General features: G+C 34.3%; 1 protein-coding gene across 32 annotated transcripts in view; it reads left to right on the top strand.

Annotated features, from left to right (window-relative positions):
- The window catches only part of QKI (QKI, KH domain containing RNA binding), a 151,705-nt gene that overhangs the window by 108,705 nt on the left and 24,805 nt on the right, over positions 1 to 18,195 (top strand). The window lies entirely within an intron of this gene.

Genomic DNA, 18,195 nt, shown 5'->3' with positions numbered 1-18,195 from the left:
GAAAATTAGGAATACTGTTAGTATTCTGTCCAACAAAAATTTATTAACCTTTTACATAAATGAGTATGGCATCTGCTCTTCTTTATTTCTCAGATAGTCTATTCTACACATAAACTTAGAAGTCATAAATATTTTCTTTTTACTTGACACAATTAACTGTTTGATAGATCTTATGAGGCATATAAACTAACAGGTTAAATATGAGCTAAAATCTGTATTTATATACTATTATGCTATATAATGTTTCTCCTTTTCCTTAATAATTGTGCAGTATTGAAAAGCTCTATAGAAAAGGGTTTTTTCTAAGCATACTGGACTGTTAGTTCCATAAACAGAAAAAGTTACTTAAGATTTTTATTGCTTTGTATAGCCAAAAGTATTCAGCTCATATAATACTAAGCAAATGAGTTCACCTAATCTAGCAAATAGACCAATGTCTAATAATTAAAACTCTTACCTATTAGATTATTCTAATCATTCTGTAAGCTACTTTACTTCTAAAACTATTAACCTGAGAAAGAACATTGAATTAGAAGCTGTGTTAGTAACCAGTTATGTGTCTTTCAGAAGGGTTATAAACTTCTCTGGGTCTGTTTCCTCATTTACAAAATGAGAGTTGGAGCAAATGACCTCTAAGGACCATTTTGATTTTAAAATTGTTCATCTTTGAGTATTAAAAGGTGGCAGTAGATAAAAAATGACAGAAGCTTTTTAAAAATTTCATGTAATTTACATTTTAAAGGAAAACAGTACTTTTGATGATTGATCTGTATCCTTTAGAAGTATTTTTAGGATTGTTATTAATTACTACCTCTGAAGTAGTAAAATTTTCTTAGAATTACAAATTATGGAATAAAAATACTTTAAGGTATGGGTTCTATAAGGTGATTTAACCTTGCAGTAATTTCGTATTCCTGTTCATTTGATTACATAGGTTTATTGTAACATGGATGCTATATCGAAATTTATTTTAATTAAACTGAAAGTTACTATACATTTCTGGTAATGGTGTCTGGATAAACAAGGATTTAAACAAAACAGAAGCTTTACAATCCTGAACTATCAAGTGATTTGGGTTTTTACTTAAATAGGTTTTTGGGAGACAGAATACATCGTATTTGAGACTGACTTCTAGATTTGAATCCCATCTTTTTGGCCTTTTACTGTCTCAGTTTTCTCATCTGTAACATTGGAACATCATTAAACTCCCATGTAGTTTTTGTGAAATTAAATGAGATGATACATGGAGAATGCTTAGCATAATGCCAGCACATAATTGTTCCATAAAAGTTTGCTGCAGCTTTTTGACGTTGTATAAATACTATTGTTTTATACTTGTATAGATTTATGTGTTATTCTTTCCAAATACTGATTTAGAAAGAATGCATTAATTCAAAATTGGAGAAAATGTAAGTTCCTTCCCAACTCATGGTTATTCTTTTTAAGTAAATTTATTTGGCCTTTATAAAAAAATCCAGTATTTTAGTTTATAATGAGTTTAGTCTCATGAGTTTATCATTGCTTAAATATTTTCAAGAAAATTTTTTTTGGCTTGAAAATATTGACCAATCTTGATCTTCTGAAAAGAATTCACCTATAAATGAATTTGGGTAATTCTGATATTTTTCTTGCTGTTTATGTAAAAGTTATAATGGGAATGATACAGAGACCAGCAATTATTTTGGATTGTATTATTTAAGATGCCCTCATCTTGAATTGAGAATTGCAGAAAAGAATCATCGGCCTAACTCAGTGGAGTTTGACTAAGGGGTGTCAGAATCATTGCAGGAGAGAGAACACATTTCTTATCAGCATTTGTGTTTTGTCTAACCTCAGATTGCCCTTCCAGTGAGCTGCCAGTAGATTTTTTAAATTTGGTCTTGTATTACATGAAAGCCTTTTGAAACTTTTTTGTGGTTTTCATGTTCCAAGATTTATCTTAAGAATAGTGATGCTGAGAATTTTGCTCTTTTGACCATTTCAGTTGCAGTTGCTTATCTAACATGTGAATTAACAGCCCTTTGTATTTGAAATTTTTAGTTGTGCCTTTCCTGTCTCATCAATATTCTGTTATCTCTATCCAGAAAAATACCAAACTCAGTCAACTTTACTTCCTACAGTTCTCAAATTTGCTTACTTTCTTTCACCCTCCCCACTTTTCTTTACCCTAATTCAAGCCAGAATCCTCTCAGAACCCCACAACTGGTGTCCCTGCTTGTAGTCTTGGGCCTCTCAACCCTATCTTTACATTGCAGTCTATTCATACCTTTCCTCTTACTCTGAGAAAAGAAAGCAGAATTCCTTAATGTGTCCTTACAAATTGCTTCATGATTTGCCATACCTTACCTTTCAGGCTTCATTTCTCACTCGCCCTCATACCGAAAGTACACACATAATATACACACATTCCACACCATACCCACAGATTGAGTCATTCTATATTTATTTGAATTTCTTGAAACTCCAATCTTTTTCTCACCTCTGGGCCTTGTACTTCATTTCCCAAATGTTTATTTCATGCTTCCACTGTGTCAGCTTTTGAGGATAAAGACAATAAATAAAGCTGACCAATAAAGTGCCTGCCATCATGAAGCTTACCTTCTGGGGATGGGTTGTGGGTTAGATTACTGACAATAAGCATAATCAAATATAAACTATATTAGGTTGTGAAGAAAAAATATCAGGGTAAGAGGATAGAGAACTTTGGATTAGGAAAATGCTGTTCTATATGGGATGATTAGAGAATGCCTCTGAGAAGGTGAAGTTTATGAAAAAGAAAAAACGAATTGAAATGTGATACAATTATTTGAATATCCAAAGAGCTTTCTAAGCAAAGAGAGCAGCAAGTACAGTGACCCTGAGACGTGTTTGAGGTATATCAACGGGGTCCTGTGAGGAGCTTAGTGAGTAGGTCGGAGGTTGAGTCAGAGGGAGGATGAAGAGCTGGCAGCTTACAGAGGCCTGTAGACCATGATAAGGATCTTGGATTTTAGTCTGAGATGAAAAGCTGTTGGAGGAATTTAAGGAGAGGAATGACACGATCTGATATTTCAAAGGATCATTCTGAATAGAGAATAGACTTTGAGGGTGATGGTGAAAGCAGAGATGCCAATGCACAAGCGTTTGCAGTTCATGTAAGAGATGAAAGTGACTTGGACTAGTGTTGAAGGTGCTGAGAAGAAGTCAGATTATGGATTTATTCTGAAGGTAAAGCTGACAGTAATTTTGATTGATTTGATGTGGTATGTATGATGACTTCAAGATTTTTACCCTGAGCAATTGGAATCGTCTTCTGTTTACACTGTTGGAAGAGCAGATTTGGAAGGGAAGTCAAGAAATTGAATTTGGAAGTGTAAAAGTTGAGATAGCAAATGTTAAATGGGCATTTGATTATAATAATCAGGTTAGATGAGAAGATGGGGCAAGAATATGTCAATTTTGGAGTCATCGTCATATCAAAAGCTTTTAGAACCGTGGGACTGGACGATATCGTCTGAAGACTGGATAAATATATAGAAGAGTAGTCTGAGGACTGAGCCCCTGCGGTCCCTGGGTACTTTACCACATAGCGGTCAGGAAGAAGAGGAGGATCCAGCAAAGGGTACTTTACCAAACAGAGGTCAGGACAAATAGGAAGATCCAGCAAAGGAGACCAAGGAGAGGAGCCGCTGAGGTTGGAGGTAAACCAGGAGTGTGAAGTCCTAGAAGCCAAGTGAGGACGTTTGTTGCGGAAGATGATTCAGTGAAGATAAGAATGAGGAGTTAACCATTGGATTGGGCAAGTAGTGGTCATTGGTGACCTTGCTGATCAAAGTTATGGATGGTGAGTTTAAAAGCCTGATTGGCTCAAGTTCAAGAAAGAATGAGGCAAGAGGAAAAGAAGCTGAAAGTTTTTCCTCTAAGATTTTATTTTTTATTTTTTTTGAGGAATATTAGCCCAGAGCTAACTGCTGCCAATCCTCCTCTTTGTGCTGAGGAAGACTGGCCCTGAGCTAACATCCGTGCTCATCTTCCTCTACTTCATATTTGGGATGCCTCCCACAGCATGGCTTGCCAAGCTGTGCCATGTCCGTACCTGGGATCCGTACCTGGGATCTGTACCAGCCAACCCCAGGTGGCCCAAGTGGAACGTGCGAATGTAACCGCTGCACCACCGGACCGGTCCCTAAGATTTTATTTATGTAAATAATCTCTTCAGTACACTCAGCCTCTCAGTTCTTTTATTGGTTCATCTTCATTGATCTTATTCTCCACTCCACATCAGCCTCCCACTCCATGGTAGTTCCTTGGAACTTCTGAGGGTACCTCCCTAAACATGCAACAGCAGAATGCCCAGCAGAGGACAGTTTCCTCTCTTCAGTGAGAAGATGCTGCATAAATTTAGCAAGCAGCGTTAATTAACTTGTGCATATATACTTGTAGGATAAATCTTTTGAAGTAGAATTACTAGGTTAAAGGGTAAGTGCATTTTACTTTATAATGCTTCATTCGTATTAAAATTTATAAGTTGCTTTTCAAAAAGTTTATACCAGTTTACAGTCCTGCCAGTGTTGTATGAAAATGCCTGTTTCCCAACACAATCTCAAACCCTGGGTATTAGTAAAGTTTTTAATCTTTGCTTTTTAAAATTTTTTTTTAAAACCTTTCGTTACAAAAATGTGAATAAAATAATTCTCATGGTTCTTACAACTATTTGTTATTTTAGGACAGTTTTTATATTAAGGTGCTGTGTGATACTATAGATATTTTTGTAACAAAAAACTATACTTTTATATTTTATGTTTATGTCTTGAACTGGTACATAATTCCTAGTTTCATATTGTTTCTATGGGGAGTATGATTCAGTTTACATTATCATTTACAGAATGAATTTATAGCTAAAGTGTGAAATTGTCTTTATTTTATTTTAGTGTAAATGTTTCTTACCTGGAAAGATGTAGAAGGAGAGTTGTGTGTATTTTAATGATTTTGTGCCCACTTTGTTTAATGTTATATAGAAAAATATCTAACCCTATCTTGAGGGACCTACAGGTGGGGAATGGAGAGTGGTAGACTTTTTGCTTGAATTAATTTCATAACCAAGTGTAATAACTAATCCATTTTATGTTTTACATCTGATTTTTAAGGTTAATAGTCTAGATAAAGATTGTGCCTACTTTTCTTGTGCCACGGTTCTAATTTTTGTAATAATTTTAATGATCTGAATGTGTCACCATAAGTTCCATTAATACTACTTAAGTAATTCCATAATGCAACTTAATGTTTAGTAAATCAGTTCAAACTCTTTAAATCCAAATTGGAGTTTCAAAACAACCTTATGAAGTAGGTTCTTTTCTCGTTATTTTTTTAACAAGCATATGAAGTCAGAGAAACTTTAGCATTGTTAGAGCAATTGGTAATTATTTTTTTCAGGGGACAGTTCAGCATTTTAATTCCACTGCAAAAGTAATAAAGATTTTGAGATGATCACACTTGATTCATTAGTAGAGTCTGATAGTATCTTACCTAGCGAACTTGTTTACTCTGAAAATAATACCATTTTTATTTCAGACGTTTCTTTGATTTTTAATAATCAGTTTGTTTTTACCTCTTTTGTCTCTTAAATCACAAAATAACCATGCCTAACTAGGGAAGAGTTCTTTCTCTAGTTAAATATAGTATTTTTATCTGACCAATCTAAATCTGTCACCATCAAATATCTGCTTAAAATATCCTTGCCATTATAAGTACATTCAGTCCACTTGTTTAAATCTCACTTCCGTGGACCTGATCTTTACCTCCTTCAGATTCCTAAGGACTTCAATACACTGGTATAATTACAGTGTGAAATTTTGTGAAAAATTCAGTTACACTCTCCTCATAGAAAAGGACTGTAGAACAGTGTCCTAATTTTGCTAATCTTTGGGGACTTAGGTCATCCTTGGCAGGAAACAACTGCTGATACAAATCTGCTTCCAAAGTATTTCTTGAACACATATATTCCTGCTACCCTAGTTGAAATCATCTTTCGTTTCATTTTTAGTCTTACTCCATTCAGTTCATTTCCCTTAAGTTAGCATGATATTTTTTTAAGTGTAAATCATATTAAAGCCTATCAGTGACTTGCCATTTCACTTAGAATAAAATTCAAACTTGATACTACTGGCTTCTCTGAAAATGGAGTAACAAGTGAGTTATCTGCTATGAAACTCTTTGGTGTGTAGTGAAGAAGTGGCTTTTAATTGTAAACAAAGTGTAAGTATTTGTGAAAACATTTAAAGTCAGGAAGGAAAATATTGATGAAATTGATTTTGGATAGCTTCATGTAACTATAAAGTAAAATTTCTCATGTATATATTTTTGTCTTCAAGTTATCTTATAAATGGGTGAAAGAATTTTGAAATATTAGTATGCAGTAGAGGGAAATGAGCAAAAGAAGTAATTTCTCCTAAAATGATTATGAGGAAATCTTCAAACTGAGTGATGAAATTTTCCTAAGTATGACGGTAGGACGTTAAGCAAAGCTTATATAGAGAGAAACAATACGTTAATATCAAGATTTGATACAGTGATGGTCTTCTTATTTCAAGTTCACCCTATAAGGAAATTAATGTTACCTGGAAATGATTAGGGGTTTGTGATTGCTGGTTTTAAGTAACTATTTTGTTATGTAAGTTAATTGGGTAGAAAAATTGTAGTTTTCATGATTCTTACAGAGTTTTACAATATAAATTATTCACTAATTTTTGCTAAATATTTAAGGCAGGATATGTTGTTCATTTTTGTTTGCTAGTAAGCTTTATTGCAAAGTAGTACTGTTTGCTTTTCTACAAATTTTTGTGTCTTTAATTAAACTTCTTTGATACAGTTACTAATTTAATATAGTCATTATGATAAATTATTATTTGGTAATTAGACAAGTGGTATTTTGAATAGATTATTTATTTTATGTATGTAAACCTTAGGCTTTTAGACATATATGTTGAACTTGTTTATTATAATTAGAAAACTTTCTTCAGATGACATTTTAATGCTTGTTATTCATATCATAATTCTCACACTTTTTCTGTGAGCCCTTCAAAATAACTTGGATTGTTAAATTTCTTGGCTGAATTTCTTTTTATAGTCTTGACTTAACATTTACCTAATATGTTTACAGTTATACAGAATTCTGTGAACTGTGACATAATGATTTCTTACCTTTATATATTACTTTTCAAATTATTTTTATATTTTGATAAATTCAAATTTTATATTTTGATAAATTCAAATTATTATATATTTGATCCTCACAGAAAGCTTGTGTATTAATTTACTCATTTCTCAGTTCTGTCATCAGATGTTTTCATTTCCTTTATTCTTGTTACACTGATATTATGTTACTAGTTTCCAGTTCATTTTGTCTTTTATAACACAGTATCTAAATCTGCCTGTAATTAATTTGATCTTGATATGCTCATGTACATATTAGAACAGTTGCTCAATCGTCGTGCAAGACCTTGTTGACTATCTTAAGGACTTTAGCTTTTAGTCTAGCATCAGTGAAACCATTGGAGGGCTTTTAGGAGAGGGGAGTGACATGATCTGATTTTTTTTTCAGTCAGCAAGATTGGCCCTCAGCTAACATGTGTTGCCAATCTTCCTCTTTTTGCTTGTGGAAGAGTGTTGCTGAGCTAACGTCTGTACTAATCTTCCTCTGTTTTATGTGGGATGCAGCCACAGTGTGGCTTGATGAGCGGTGCTAGGTCTGCGCCTGGGATCCAAGCCCGTGAACCCTGGGCCACAGAAGCAGAGTGTGCAAACTTAACCACTGTGCCACCAGGCCAGCCCCCTGATTCATATTTTATAGGATTACTCTGCCTGCTCTGTTTAAAATAGAGTAGAGAGCACAAGAATGGAAGGAAGGAAGCTCTCACAGGAGTCTGCAAATTATGGCCCATGGGCCAAATCCACCCTCCCACCTGTGTTTGAATAGCCCATGAACTAAGAATGGTTTGTACATTTTTTAGTGGTGGGGGAGAAAAATCAGAAGAATAATATTTGATGAAATATGAAAATTATGTGAAATTCAAGTCAATACTGTCTATTAAAAAGTTTTAATGAAACACAGCCGTGCTTATTCATTTACATATTGTCTGGCTGCTTTTGCGCTTCAGTGGCAGAGTTGAGTAACTGCAACAGAGACCATATGCCCAGAAAAGCCATTTATTAATCTGGTTCATGATAGAAAGAGTTTCATTATAGAATACGTTTTCCAATTCCTGGACTGTTGCATTAATCCAGATGAGAGATAATGATGGCTTGGACCAAGGTAGCCATAGACGTGAGGCATGTCTAATTCTGAGCATATTTTTAAAGTGAAGCTGGCAGGTTTTGCTAATGGATTGTCTATGGGATGTTAGAAAGCAAAGAGTCAAGGTTGATGCCAAGGTTTTTAGCCTGAACAACTGGAAGGATATAATTGCTATTACCTTGATGAAGAAAGATGTTAGGAACAGACTTTGAAGAGATTATCAAGAGCTCAGTTTTAGACCTAGTAAGTTTGAGACGCCTGTTGGCTATCAAGTGTAACTATTCTAGTGTTCTATTCAGATTAACAAAGACTTATTCTAGCTTGACTGTGTTTTAGGGCACCATAGGTACAGAAAATTATTTAAGGCAAGATCTTTAATATTTAGGACAGTGGCATTTCCCTAACTCTTCCATGAGACACTTGTCATAGATAGTGTGGGTTAAGGAAGCCTTTATTACACAACTAGTAAGATTTGTGAACCTTTGGTAGGAACCATTTCCAAATTTATTGACCATCAAATTATTTTTCTGGGGTGCATTCACATTTAGAGTTGTAGAGATACCTGTTGGAGAAATAATATTGAAAGTCATGAGTCTAACTTAAATACAGTTGAGCTGTTTTTTCACTGCTGAAGAATAGTCATTTTGAAGACAGTAAGGAAGAAAACTCTTCTTGAGGGTGTTTTCCATTTCTTTTTACACACAGTCATGTCGCTTAACAACAAGGATACGTTCTGAGAAATGTGTTGTTAGCTAATTTTGTTCTTGTGCGAACATCATAGAATGTGTGACACAAACCTAGATGGTATAGCCTACTACACACCTAGGTGATATAGTGCTCATCTTGTCGGACCACCATTGTATATATGGTCTATCATTGACCAAAACATAGTTATGCAGTGCATGACTGTACAATAAAACATTAGTTTTAAGTGTACAATTTGAATTTTGACAACTGTATATACTTTTAACCACTACTACAATCAGGATTTCCATCTCTCTAAAAAATTCTCTCTTACCCTTTTGCCATCGATTAAGTACTCCCCACGCTGCTCCCAGGCAACTGCTCGTCTTAGTTTTGCACCTTGTTTTCTCTTATGGTCTCAAAACTTTATTTTTTTCCAACTTTATTGACATATGATTGACAAAAATTGTATATATTTAGGTTGTACAATGATCTTTTTTTAAGATGTACAGTGTGATGATTTGATGTACATATGCACTGTGAAATGATTATCACAATCAAGTTAACACATCCATCTTCTCACAGTTATCTTTTGTGTGTGGTGAGAACACTTGGAGGTCTACTCTCTCAGCAAATTTCAAGTGTACAATACAATGTTGTTACCTGTCATCACCATGTAGTTCGTTAATTCCCCAGAACTTATTCATCTTTTAACTGAAGTTTGTACCCTTTGACAAATATCTTCCCATTTCCCCCACCCCTCAGCCTCTGGTAGCCACTATTCTGTTCTGTGGTTGTATGAGTTCAACTTTTTAGATTTGGTTTTGCCTTTTCTAATTTTATAAAAATGAAATTTCTTTGTGGCAGCCTTCTTTCACTCATCGTGGCTGTTTTGAGGTTCATTCACGCTGTTGCGTGTATCAGTGTGTTGTTCCTTTTTGTTGGTAATTAGTATTGCACTGAAGAAATAAGCCACAATTTTTTTTTATTTCACATGTAGTTTTAATTGTTATTTCTCTGAAGAAAAATGATGTGGAGCATGTTTTCATTTGCTTCTTCACAATTCATATATCATCTTTGATGAAGTATCTGTTTAAATCTTTCTTTTTTTATTGGTTTGTCTTTTTGTTATAGCAGTTATTTACATATTTTGGGAATAAATCCTTTATCAGACAAATATTCTAACCTGTGGCTTATCTTTTTGTTTCCTTGTGTTTTTGTGGGAAGGCTTTTAATTACAAATAGAATTTGTTCATAAATATAGAACTTCTCAAATTTTTCTCTTGTTTTTGTATTTTTCAAGGAATTTGTCCTTGTCATCTAATTTGTTAAAATTTTTGTCATGAAGTTGTTCATAGTATTCCCTTTTTATCCTTTTAAGGTCTGTGGGATCTGTAGTAGTGTCCTCTCTTTCATTTATGATGTTAGTAATTTGTGATTTCTTTCCTTTTGTCTTGATCAATCTAGCTCTAGAGCTTTATTAATTTTGTTTTCTAAGTATCAGCTTTTGTTTTTGTTGATTTTCTCTATTTGTTCCTTTTCTACTTCTTTGATTTCTGCTTTTATACCTTCTTTCTATTTTATTTGGGTTTAATTTTATTTTCACACTTCTTAAAGGTGGAAGATCAATGATTTAAGACCTTTCTTTTCAACTTTTGAGACCCTTATTTTTTAAAGATATAAATTTTTCTCTGCATAATGCTTTAGCTGCATGCCAAAAATAACGTGTATTTTCATTACCATTCAGTTTAAAATATTTTCTAATTCCCTTCATGATTTTTTCTTTGACCCGTGAGTTGTTTCCAAATGCTTCCAAATATTTGAGACTTTTCTCTTTATCTTACTGTGACTGATTTTTAATTTAATTCTGTTCTTCTCAGAGAATGTATTCTGTAAGATTTCGGTCTTTTTGAGTCTAATTAAGACTTTTTTAATAGTCCAGCATATGGTCTATTTTGGTGAATAACCTATGTATACTTAAGAGCATGTGTGTTCTGCAGCAGTTGAGTATGTGCTCTATAAGTGTCATTTAGATGAAGGTGGTTGAAAATGTTCAGATCTCCTATCCTTATACATTTTTTCCCTAGTTTTGTTAATTACTGAAAGAGATGTGTAAAGATGATTTATTGTAAAAATATGCACACTAGTGTCTTCTCCTTGAAGACACTGAAATGGCAAACTAATATGGTGTACGCACATGTGTGCACTTGTTTACATGTGTGTATGTATAGCTTATATAACCTATATGAATGGGATTTGGCATCATTAAAAGAATTCACTTTTTGTTTTATAAATGGCAACATTCCCCTTGTGTTAATTTTGAAGTCTTTGTTTTTTCCCCAAAAATGCCAATTATTTCATGCAGCACATTTTCTAGAGAGGTACTAGCAAGCAGTATATAGGTGGCAGTCAGTATTAAAGCAGATATTACGGAGGTTCAGAGGAACGTGTCACAGTGGACTGGGGTGCTTAGGAAAGAAGACTTCACTCACGTTAGGTGGGTGAGACTGGAGCTGGAACTTCAAGTTACAGCGTTCATAGAGACAGAGGAGGTCAGTGTATATGCATTTTAGAGGTGGGAAGTTGTGCATTTCAGGTCATTAAAATGGTAAGGAATGCAATAAGATTACACAAATCGTCATCAGAGACTGTTACTTAAGCTCAGAGCTTTGATTTCCTTATTTGTAAAATTGGGTTATTATTCTTTACTTGCCTTTGAAGGACTTTGTGAAAGTTAAAATTCTTATTTTAGTTGTGTGGAAGTGCAAGACTTATGTTACCTCTTTCCTCCTCTTGTTTTTTTATATATGTGGACTGGTTACCTCAGCTACATCATTGGCCATGTCAATTACAAGTTCAATTCCTAGTCACAGGAGGCACCCCGCCAAAAGAAAGTACTTCTGTTCCCTGCCTACAAAATGTACCGTCAGTGATAGTCCATGATCTCATCAATATAGGCTATTTTTTATAGCAGCATAATCAAGAAAATTATGAAACAATTTATTAACATTACTAAGAAGTAACATGTATAAAAGTCTCTTGGTCCTCCCTCCCTCTCTCCCCCTCCCCCTCCCCCTCTCCCTCCCCCTCTCCCTCTCTCTCTCACACACACACACACACACACACACACACACACACACACACACACGCTATGGGAGTGCATCTACCATTTCAGATATCACATCCCTCTTTCAATTAATTTTCGTTCTAGTTAGTTGGAAAATAATAAATAGTACTATTTCTCAGCATTAGTTAAGACCTTATATAGATAAGTATCTCGTGATCTTTTCTAATCTTCTCTGAAGGGACCTAAAAAACACTGGAACAGTGGAAGCAGGGAAATATTGCGCTGGCGTCTGTTGATGTAAAGATTGAAAAAGTAGAGATGAGGGATATTTGCCCAAATCTCCTGTTTCTCACTATAAATTTTCCTTTCAGTGGGAATGAGGGTAAAAGATTTCTGTTTGGGAGATAGAATACTAAATTGAAAAGACTAAACTAAATGAGTGGCAATAAATTTGTATTAGAGAAATTAAGTGATTTCAGGCAGCTAAAGTTTACATTGTCTCACAATTCCAGACAGACATTTGCACACCAGGTGCTACCAGCCCCAGACAATTCATGAAGTGTTTATTTCAGGCTTTTTAACTTTATGATCGATAGGAGCATATCCTTTTTTTTTTTTTTGGTCTTTTATTTTCCTTTAAAGTTTGCTTTATAAGTATTTGGGAACTTGAACATGAATCAATTTTGAATATATAACTGATCTCTTTATGAAAGCATTTATATACATAGACTTTAGTAATATTAAACTAAAAAATTGATCAAATAGATTCTGATAAATTCCCAGCCAAGAGGATTTTGAAATTTAAAGTTGTTGCCAGTTATTTCAAGGAATATTATGAAATTTGAAAAAAAAGTTATCAAAACAAAAGTAACTTTAATTCACTTTTTTAAAAAACTGCAGATGTCAGTGTCATCAAAATTTGGAAAAAAAGATCCGTCACAAAATATTTTTTTTTGAAGTTTGCTTTTCATGTTTCCCCAAGATTCTCTTCTAATGCCATATGCATTTGATTCATAGTTAACTGTGTATTAATTTTAACTTGAAAGTAAATGAAAAGAGTTAAAGTGAGCTAGGAAGAGAGATAATGACTCGAAATAAACTAATCTTATCTTGGAGGTGAATGTTTTTAACTGGATTATTAATGAAGTGGTAACACCACATTTAGTTCTTGACCAGAGTATCAGTAATTGAAATCTGTGGTATTCTTGGCCCCCTTTTTATTTTATTGTTGGAAAAGAAGGTAAGGTATTAAAAGATATACTAAAAGACATCTAGCTGTAATGTACTTGCTCCTTGATAGAGCTGTAGTGTGAGAGAGCATCTCTCTCATGTAAAGAAAGATGTTGCTCCTGTTTTCCGCCATGCACAACCATTTTAATCTGAATGGGAAATCTGTCTTGGGACCCAGCATACAGTAATTAGCAGTCTCTTCAGAGTGTCAGAGCAGAATTACCATTGTAATGGTTTAGCTGTAGGATAAAAGGATTGAATTTGGGTCCGCCTGTCTGCCAAGCTAAATCAGTTGCCATGGGAATTTTCAAATGTGAGAGGCGTTTACTTAAAGCAATTTGGCGGGTTTGAATAAACTCATACAATACAAGTTTGAAAGGAGCCAGTCCTTGCTTCCTCTCATATAAGCAGGACTATATAGAAGGCTGATATCTTAAATTCTTAATGAGAATGAGTTGATCCGTGCTCCTATGTAGACAGTCTGCTTATTAAGGCTCGTATTTTCACTAAATACAGTATAATAGCATGTTTAAGGAAGGAGATTTTGTTCGAAATCTCTGGAAGGAAAAAATGACAAGTCCAGACATAAATTTCCCTTTCTAAATTAAATATATCTTCAAATAATACTATTAAAATGATTGCTTTGTTTCAATAGACATTAACCTGATAGTAACTTTAATTTTTCTCAGTGCATGTAATAAATATATATCTTTACACTTGTCATATTTTTCTCACAAGGTAAGATGAACGTCTACCGCCTTTTTGGAAAACAAAGTACTCGAGCTCATAAATTAGATTTTTCAGGCTGCGTGTAAATACTTTCAGAGATCACTTCAGCTCTTCCCCTCAGAAGAACTGGGTTTTAGTGTAATGACTTTTTAGTGAGAAAATGCTCCCTTAAATACCTGAGGTAATGAACATCACTTATGCTTGTATAACCTCACTCGTCCCCAAGATGTCAGTAATAATAATAGTTCTTGCATTGATGGTTTATATCTGCCCTCCAGGAAAAACACTCAGTGAAATTTAAGTGTTTAAAATTTTGAGATTGTAAAATATTCTCACATAATACATAAGGTCTTTGGAGAAGTCTATTAACATTTTGAAGCCACTAGGTTATAGTTTCATAATGAAGGTAAAAATTTGGTTGTTTCTAACCTTAGTGGCCTGAAAACGTAGATACATCTTTCGGAAATGTTTCATAAGGAGATGCAGGTATGCAGAATGATTTTTAAATTCAGATGAGAAGGTATGAAATAAATATTTTTTAAAGTACAGTAAATGTATTTTTGTTTATACATTAATCTTTACTCCTTAAGATATGATTATATATCCAAGTAGTCTGATTAAAATCCTGTAGTTCTAAGATTACCGTTGAACCTTAATAAATTAATAAAACTTGACCCAGTTACAGTTAAAACTTTCTAGAATCTCATTTAAGTTTAGAATACAAAGACCATCATAGAGGTCCTTGCCAGACATCCCTAGAGCTCTTGCGATCAAAATGGCGTAACGTTATGTGCTATGTGGAAGGCACTCTGATGGGAATGGGTGTGTGCTGCTTTAGGAAACATGAGGAGGGAGAAAAGCACTTGCAGAAATTGAAATGTGCTGATTAATTTTTTCTTGCTAAAAGGGACAATGCTAATAAATAAAACTAAATCAGATTTTACATCAGTATCTTTTTATGCCCCACTCCATATTGTAGCTGTGTTGTTTATGCTGCATTAGGGAAGCCACAGGAGCATTGTTCCAACTAGAATTTTCACAAGTAATTAAAAGTGCTGTCTCTCTGGATAGCAATCCATACGGACAGATTAAGTTAAGAAGTGTGACAAGGTGTAGGTTTTAAGACCTAAGTCACTGTAATACCAAAATTTTATAAATCACGGAGCAGCTGTATGAGCTCTTACTCTCTGTCCAGTCATAATTTTGTCTGGCAGTGGGTCAGGCTTTTTAAAACTAACAGAGGGTCGTTTCCACAAACCTGGAGCTTCAGTTTGATGAAGCTCCTTGGTGATGATAATAAAATATGTCTTGTCTAGGATAACTATGAACAAGCTCTCACAAATACAGACTTTCTGAAAATCATTCTTTTCATTCTTACAAGGATTCATTGAGGAGTAGCTTCTCTAAATACAAAATTTTGTTGGGATTCACAAACAGTTTACATAGCTTATATGAGGTGTTGCAAAAATCAAACAAGGGATTCTGGGCTTACAATAATAGGGCACTGTCTTTTCTCCCTAAGAAATACTTTCACTGTTTATATAGTAAGTCCATCCATTTTAATCTTGTATTCCATGCATCCCTCAGAACTTGCATGTTGAATTTATTACATAGCGTTTGCACTTGCTTGTACCTGTTTATTCTTAAATATTAGTGTTTGTATCCCATAATTGAATATGCTGCCCACTGGCTGGGATAATGCATTTTAGTTTTTTAGGAAATATTTTCCTATTAAATATATGATATTCAACACAGACACTCTAAAATTAATTTAAAATATGTTAATTTTTTACTAAAGAATTAAAAGTATTTCATAGGAAAACAGGTGAGTGATTTCTCAGCTTATCTTTTTTAGTTCAATTATTTTCATACATCCCTTTAATTTGTTTGCATGCCCTTCTGATGGTTGGTAAGTAGCATTATGTTCCTTATATATAGGTGAAGTATTTGTGTAATCCATTCACTTTGTATTAATATTCATTGAAAGTGAATTGACAAAGTTAAACCCAAATGCCCCTTATTTTATTTAACTTGCTTGTATTTTTTAACCCCTTATTTAGTTTTTCTTGACAGCATTTCACTTTTTTGTGTTAAGAAATTTGTAAGTGAAATTATTCAGATTCTGCCATTGTGAGATTTTAATAGTATATTAATGATTCAGATAAGCATTTTAATATTAAGATTGTTTCAGATAAATTTATTTGGTAGCTCATGGTATGGCTTGATTTTCTTCTGGTTTTTTTTTTCTTTTTCTTTTTCTTTTTTGGTGAGGAAGATTGGCCCTGAGCTAACATCTGTGCCCGTCTTCCTCTATTTTGTACGTGGGACACCTGCCACAGCATAGTTTGATAAGTGTCATGCATGTCTGCGCCCAGGATCCTAACCTGCAAACCCTGGGCCACTGAAGCGGAGCATAGAGACTTAACTACTATACTGGGCCATCCCCTCTTCTCTGTTTTTGATAATTGAATTTTGAAAATTTAATTTCAAAAGTGACGCTTATTAATAAACAGACTCTTCCTTTATGGGAATTACTCTGAATTCTGTATTGCAGAAGTATGTAAGTAGATGTGTTTTCTTTTTCTTATAATGCCTTTGTGGAAAAAAATTAATCTTTAATGTATAAATCAAATATAAAATATGAATTGAATTGTTTTTAAGGTTATGCTTTTAAACTGACTTGATATTAGCTTATTTCCGTGAAACCTCTTCCCACAGTATATTATCTCTGAACAAGTCAGCAGATTCATGAATTAGCTTACTTTGTGATGTTAACTTATGTTATGAGTTCTCCTGTGAAGGATCGCAGTGTTCTCTGTTTAAATAAAATACTTTGATTACTGCATTTAGCATCTGTGGAATTATCACATACTTGTGGAGACTGAAAGGCTCCGTTAATGACTGTCAAAAGCAATTCACTTCACAAACTTCTATTGAGAAACTGCTGTTTACCAGGCTAGAAACCAAGACTTCAGTACATAGAAAGATTTAGATTTAGTAATGTAAATGCGAGTACGACCAAATTAATGTTTCCCAGTTACTTATTTGAGCACTTGATGCTTGCCCTTAAGAAATGTTGTGCTCCCACTAAAGGTAGATACTTCCCAAAGTAATCTTCTCTCACTCCACTTTGTTCTTCTTGGGCAGCCTCATCCATAGCCATGTCTCCAGGGACCACTGCCATGGCGATCATTCTTCAATATGGTGCCAGTCTTGAACTCCAGATCACCAGTCCTTTCAACACCTCCCCCTGGATGACTTAGCAGCATCTCAGACATAACATTTCCACAAGTAAAATCTCATCCTTCCCTGCCCACCTCATATGGTGATTCCTCCATTGTTTTCTCTATGTGAATGACATTGGTTGCCTAGGAGTCATATATCCTTCATTCTGCCTTCTGTTATCCTCTGCCGTGCTCCCACTCCTTCCCATCTATTTTATTACCAAATTTTATTTGTTTCTGCCTCTTAATAGCACACGACTCTGTTTTTTCTGTTTTCACTCTTGGACTAGGTTCAGTGGTACTCCATCCTAGTTGTAGTCAGAGCTATCGTTTTAGTATATAGAAATATCACACTCCCTGTTTCAGGTTTTCAGTGGCTTTCTGTCACTGCATGGTAAAAATGCAAACTGGTTAGCATGGCATTCATACTCTGTCTCCACCTGGTGTGTACGTACCTTTCCAGCTTTGTTTCATGCCATTTCTCTGTTACCCACTTATGCTCCCCCTATATTAAGTAACTTGGCAGTTCCCAGAACTCTCCTGGTTTATTTGGGGTATTATAGTGACTTCTGGAGTGGATGTGGAGGAAGTGGACAGTAGGTTTTGTAGTGGAAACTAAGGTGGGAAAAGGCTCAGAAAAAATCACAAGATTTCTCTTAGTACTCCCATGCTTTGAACAATTTAAAACTTCCAGTGAAAGACCAGCAAATAGGAGATTTATTCCCTAAAAATACTACACAGTATTTGTCAAGGTTTTTAAATGGATGTGTATTACTATGCACTATAGTAGTAGTGTTTTACTGGGTTTACTGTGTTGTTCATAACTTCTTAAAAAGTCCTATTCTTTTTTGATCTAGCACATTATTGTTTTAACAGGAATTGTAAGCATCTGCTTATATTCATTGAACAAATATTTATTAGTATTATATATACCAGGAACTTAATAGTGTAGTTGGTTTTAGAAATTAAAAGTACACGATCTGCTCTGC

This window comes from Equus przewalskii, chromosome 32, assembly GCF_037783145.1.
Source record: "Equus przewalskii isolate Varuska chromosome 32, EquPr2, whole genome shotgun sequence".
Taxonomy (NCBI): Eukaryota; Metazoa; Chordata; class Mammalia; order Perissodactyla; family Equidae; genus Equus; species Equus przewalskii.
This window is presented reverse-complemented; position numbering and strand designations above follow the sequence as displayed.